The sequence below is a fragment of the Gossypium arboreum genome, chromosome 8, assembly GCF_025698485.1.
Source record: "Gossypium arboreum isolate Shixiya-1 chromosome 8, ASM2569848v2, whole genome shotgun sequence".
Classification (NCBI taxonomy): domain Eukaryota; kingdom Viridiplantae; phylum Streptophyta; class Magnoliopsida; order Malvales; family Malvaceae; genus Gossypium; species Gossypium arboreum.
Genome location: NC_069077.1, coordinates 129,554,401 through 129,560,697, shown reverse-complemented (window position 1 = coordinate 129,560,697; position 6,297 = coordinate 129,554,401). Strand labels below are relative to the sequence as shown.

The window sequence follows — 6,297 nt, the reverse complement described above, 5'->3', positions numbered from 1 at the left end:
ATGGTCGGATCCGACATGCCACATCAAAGCGTTCAAAACATTTTATATTATTGATCCAGAAAAACTTACTTAGTGTTTTAAAAGATAATTTCATTATAGGTTAAAGTGAATGGAAGTCATGCACCGGTAGGAAACCGAAAAGAGGTGGTGAGTCCATCTGATTTGCTAAGTACCAAGCTCCTTCGGATCCAATCCTAGACATGCATACTGCCATTGCCACACCTTAACATCATGGATATTTCTAGGAAACCGATTTGATTAAGTCATTTTTAGGAAAAGTGATTAATTTTGGAAAATACTTTCATTGCGGAAGCTTTGCTTGTTGTCGTGTTATTTTGAAATCAATTGTTGTTTTTGAAAACGCGCCCTAAAGCTATCCAATTTCAATAGTTAAAATAAGTAATACCTATCTTAGTAATACATATTAAAACTATAAAAAATAATTAAGCGGCCTTATTACATTTAAAAACCCAAAACTTCAAACGTAATTAAAAGGATGTCCAGTTCTCCAGAAGAAAATCAAACTTCCAAAACGGGTGGCCACTTCGAATTCCCTCACAGCTCCAAGCCCACTATGGTTGGGGATTTCCTGTGTGGATGAAAATAAAAGGGTGAGTTTGGGGAAACTCAGTGTAAGGAAAACCCATTCAAAGCCCAAGTCACTCAAGCCTATTGGGCCTAAGCCCATTCAGTAACAAGGTCTTGGACCGAGCCCTTTTCAGACTATAATAAACCGGGCCTTAGCCCTTATTCAGATAACAAGATGGCCCATAAGCCCATTTCAAAATACATGCAACATCGAAACATATGCAAGCCCATTTGGGAGACTACTCAACCCACCAACCACTACACTCCACCCGTACCACCATACACTCCATGTGGGAATAGCTCAACCCACCCAAATTTAACACTCACAGCTTGCGGCCTTGCTGCGCTCGCTTATCAAAAATTGAGGCAAAGCCTCCAAGACGTGGACAAGCCACTTTCAGTACTTCCTCCGTCAATAACCCAGTCCCATGCATCAGATAATAACAACATGGCATGCCGTAAATAACAACAGTCAAACATGCATTTAGGTCAATTTAACCCTAGGGGTATTTCGGTAATTTATCTCCTAGGGGTAAAACTGTAAATTTTCTACTTTTAAAGCTATTTCAGTAATTTATCTATTTTAGGACTTTTCATGCATATTCCTACCTTTCACGTACTAACAGAATCACTACCGAGGGTTCTTACCGAATTGGGCCCGTTGGCCCATCATTCCAATTTTGTCCCATTAAGCCCAAAAATATTGAGGGCACAGAAATCATGCACTTTGCAGTCCAAATTTTGCAGCTTACCAAAAACATTAATCGATTTACCTCACGAGCATTCGCACACTCGAAAATCTACAAAATACCGGTTTTCGGCATTTCGGCTTTTCGACTTTTGCCGATCCAGACTAAGAAAGAGGGTGTTAGTTACACAACTGTTTGCGACGATATGCTGACGAGATCCACACACAAACTGCCTACAATTGGATTACTAACACATTAATCTAACTATTCAAATACGAACTACGTATTAACCCCTTACAATATTCGGCCAACCACACCTACAGATCATAGTAAGCTTATAAGAAATCAATAAGCAACTCATTAACAAATTTTTGTCAATGTTTACCACATAATCATAATCTCACTGCAAGCTGTCTTCCTGAACAACAATCACTAAATCATTTATAACTGGAGCTACGAAACTCCAAATCAAGTGCCATTAATTTTACCTAAAAATAGACTCATATATCTTATATCCATAAAATTTTTAGAATTTTTGGTTTAGCCAATCAATACCATATTTTTCTTAAAGTTTCCCATGTTTCACTGTTTGACTAATCTGACCACTCTTCATTACGAATCAAATTTCTCATTGTACAGAATTCAAAATATGTTATCATTTATTTCATTTGAAAATAGACTCATTAAGCTTTAATTACATAATTTATTCAGCTTCTAACTCATCTCCCACAATTTATGGTGATTTTCCAAATTCACGTTACTGCTGCTGTCCCAAGCAGATTTATTACCAAATCACTCTTTCACAGATAACTTGCATGCATGTTTTTTTGAAACATGTATATCACCAATCAATCATCACATATCTATGATTTTACTTAAGTATAATCTCCATTTCATCATTTTAAAGCACAACATATTAGCCGATTTTTCCCCTTAGCATCTAAGCACATGCATGCTCATTTGTTTGGCTCAACTTCACATATCTTCCATTTTTCATCAAAAGAACATGAAACAACAACCATTTCCTTCATTTTAATTCATGACCAAATGATCACAACACAACCAAAAACCAAAATATGCTTCAAGAGTTAAGGTAGAATCAAGAAGAACTCATGAACATCAAGATAGAAGCAAACTGCCATGAACTGACCTTTAATTTTCTTCCCCAAGTGACCGAACATTCAAGAGCTTTCTCCTCTCCTTTCTCTTCTCTAACTTTAGGCTATGATGAACAAAGATGGACAAAACTTTGTTCTTTTCACCCCTTTTTTTTAATAAAATTTCATATTTCAACCATTTAATTCTTTAATACAAAAGACATGAAATTCCCATCATGGAACATTTACCTAACCCATTATCATGGAACATTTACCTAACCCATTATCAAATTGTATCAATTTGTACCATAAATTATGGATATCAAGTGCACATTTTGTCTAGAACAACATGATGGCCGGCCACTTCATGTAAAATGGGGGGTTTGTCATGCAAATCCTCCTATTTTGCACTCCTATTTATTTGGCCACTTCAATTTAGCCTATAGCATTTTCAAACTTTTTCACATAGGTCCTATTTCATAATTTCACCCCCTTTTTTCTTATGGAACAAAAAATTAACTAAAATTGACGGGTTCTATCTTAAGCTTGGGCCTTCTAGAGGCCCACTAACATAATTAAACCTATGCCAACATTCACAGAATTCCTGAAAATTGGGGCGTTACAAGTAGCAAGAGCATTACATAATCCAAAAGGCATTCGTCGATAAGCAAACGTATCGTATGAACATGTAATGTCATTTTCTCTTGGTCTTCAGGAGTTATTAGGATCTAGAAGTAACCCGAGAGTCCATCTAGGAAGCAATAATACATATGTCCAGATAATCTTTCCAACATCTGATCAATGAATGGTAAGGGGAAGTGAGCTTTTCTTGTGGCATCGTTAAATTTCTTATAGTCAATGCAGACTCTCCACCTCGTGACTGTTCGTGTTGGGATCAATTCATTCTTCTCATTAGCCATAACAGTCATGCCTCCTTTCTTAGGGACAACCTGCACAGGACTCACCCAAGAACTGTCAAAAATAGGATAAATAATTCTAGCATTTAGAAGTTTAATTACCTCAACTTTTACAACTTCTTTCATGTTAGGATTCAGTCATTTTTGATCTTGCACACAAGGTTTATATTCATCTTCCATTAAGATTTTATTTGTGTAGAAAGAAGGATTGATCCCTCTTATGTCAGAAATCCTCCAAGCTATAGCTCTTTTATGCTCCTTCAATACTTGATGTAATTCGTCCTTTTCAGTTGGCTGTAAATCTGAAGCAATGATTAATGATGTGGAATTATTTCTGAGAAACGCATATTTTAGGTGATTTGGTAGTTTCTTCAATTCCAATTTAGGAGGTTCTTCAACGGAGGGTTTTAATTTTAATTCATTGTTTACCTCAATACCCTCATAGCTCTTCTGTCTCAATGAAGGCTCATTAGAATTTAGTTCAGGTTTTGTCTTGCCTATCGCAGGATTGTCATCATTTACCTCCTCTCCTTGGGCAAGACACAGTTCCAACGTGTCCTTATGTATAATTTCCTTAAAGGAATCTTAAGTAGCATGATCAATAGAATCAATAAAATAACAGGAGTCATCTTGTTCTCTAGAAAATCTCATGGCATCATAAATTTTAAAAATAATAATCTCTTCATCACCTACCCTAAGCAAAGTTTACCGTCACCCACATCAATAACAGCCCTAGTAGTGGCTAAAAATGAGCAACCTAAAATTAAAGGCACTTCAACATCCTCATCCATGTCAAGCACAACAAAATCAACAGGAAATATTAATTTATCTACTTTTACGAGTACATCCTCGATAATACCCCCAGGATATTTAACAGATCTTTCGATTAGTTGAATCTCATCCTAGTAGGTTTTGATTCCCCAAGGCCAAGTTGCTTGAACATTTCGTAGGGCATCAAATTAATGCTAGCGCCTAAATCAGGTAGTGCCTTCTCAACAATTAAACTACCAATTAAGTAGGGAATAGTAAAACTTCCTGGATCTTTCAATTTGGTTGGTAGTTTATTTTGAAGTATGGTCGAGCACTCCTCGTTGAGTTTTACTGTAGACAACTCTTCAAACTTCCTTTTATTTGTTAAAAGCTCTTTCAAAAATTTTGCATATGTAGGCATCTACAAGATAGCTTCAACAAAAGGTAAGTTAGTATGTAGCTGTTTAAAAAGTTCAAGAAATTTACCGAATTGTGTATTCATGCGGTCTTTCTTCAGTTTTCCTGGATACGGGATTGGTGGTTTATATTCCTTCAGTACTGGTTTTTCACTTATTTCATGTTTCACCCCCTCTTTCTCTTTTTTATCAGTTTTTTGAGGCAACTTCTTTTCAGATTCAGCTAACACTTTCCCACTCCTTAGGGTAACTACTTTCACGTGCTCTTTTGGATTAGGTTTGGTGTTGCTTAGTAGAGTCCCTAGTGGTCTTTCTGAAATCATCTTAGCCAACTGTCCTATTTGATTCTCGAACCCTTGAATTGATGCTTATTGATTTTTAAGTGCAGTTTCAGTATTCTGAAAATGGGTTTCTGCTACTGAAATAAACTTTGTCATCATTTTCTCAAGGGGTGGTGGTATTTGATTCCCTTGGCCTCCCCATGAGAAATTTAGGTGGTTCCTTCAACCTGCATTGTAAGTGTTACTATAAGGATTATTTTGAAGTAGATAAAAGAAAAGTTAGTAATTAAAATAAAAACAAAATTAAATTGCAATAAAAATAAAAATGGCTAAAGTAATGAAAATTAAGTGTTCCTAATATCTTAGTCCCCGGCAACAACGTCAAAAACTTGATGGTCGCTAAACTAACTAAAAATTCGATTAATGCAAGCGCACCTATCGAACAATAGTAAAGTTAAGGTGAAACCGGAAATATCATACCCACAAGGACTAAAAGTATTAGTAATTACTATCTTTTTACTATCTAGCCTAAAAATTGAAGGGATGTTTTCTAAACTAAACTTAATTATCTAATTAACTAAGAACGTGACAGAAATAAAAGTGGGAAAATATTCTTTGGAAAATCGATGGAGAAGACAATAACCAATAAAGAATCCACCTAGGCTTCACTTATTACTTCTGAATTAAATGATTTATTCACTTGACTTAATCCGTAGAAATCCCTGATTTATGTTATTATCTTTCTCGAGACTAAAAACAACTTACTCTAGATTGATTAATTGAAATATCTTTCTAATTAAAACCCCTATTGTTGCATTAACTCGACCTATGGATTTCCTTATTAGATTTGGCTCTAATCCGGCAGATTTATGTCGTCCTATCTCTAGGATTGCATGCAACTTCGCTTAATTATGGATGATCTACTCTTAAACAGAGACTTTTGCTCCACTGAATAAGCACATCAAAACCTGAATTAATATCCTGAAATATTAAAACAAGGATTAAATCTCATACTTAAGAATAAGAACAAGTATTTATCATATAATTCAAATAGTAATAAGATCCATCTTAGGTTTCAACTTCCCTAGGTATTTAGGGAAATTAGTTCATAAAAATAGAGGAAAACATCTCAAAATTGGGATAACAACAAAACATAAAGATACCCAAAGAACTACTAAGGAAATTGAATGGAGATCTTCAGTCTTGAAGGAGGTCCTGCTTCCGAGTTGATTCCGATGACTATTCTTCGAGTATTTTCTGCTTTCTACTCTGTGTCCCCCTTTTAATCCTCTTCTAAGACGTTTATATAGACTTTGGAGTGCCCAAAATAGCCCAAACTTAGCCTTTTCCGAGTAGAATTAGACTTGAGCTCGACAAGGACACGGCCGTGTGACACACCCGTGTGAAGGTGCTCAGGCCGTCTACAATTCTGACTTCGTTTAATGTCGACACGGCCATGACACACGGGCATGTGTACTGGCCGTGTGTCATACACGGGTGTGTGGATTACCCGTGTGGAAGTGCCTAGGCCGTGTGAAACACTGAATTAGGCCAATTTT

The 6,297-nt window shown here is 36.0% G+C and overlaps 1 long non-coding RNA gene across 1 annotated transcript; it reads right to left on the bottom strand.

Annotated features, from left to right (window-relative positions):
* Positions 1–330: 330 nt before the first annotated feature.
* On the bottom strand, positions 331–2,548 carry LOC128296577 (uncharacterized). Its single transcript, XR_008287220.1, has 2 exons — positions 2,428–2,548; positions 331–589 (listed from the first exon to the last, which is right to left on the bottom strand). It is a non-coding gene; the product is annotated as an uncharacterized LOC128296577 (long non-coding RNA).
* Positions 2,549–6,297: the final 3,749 nt, after the last annotated feature.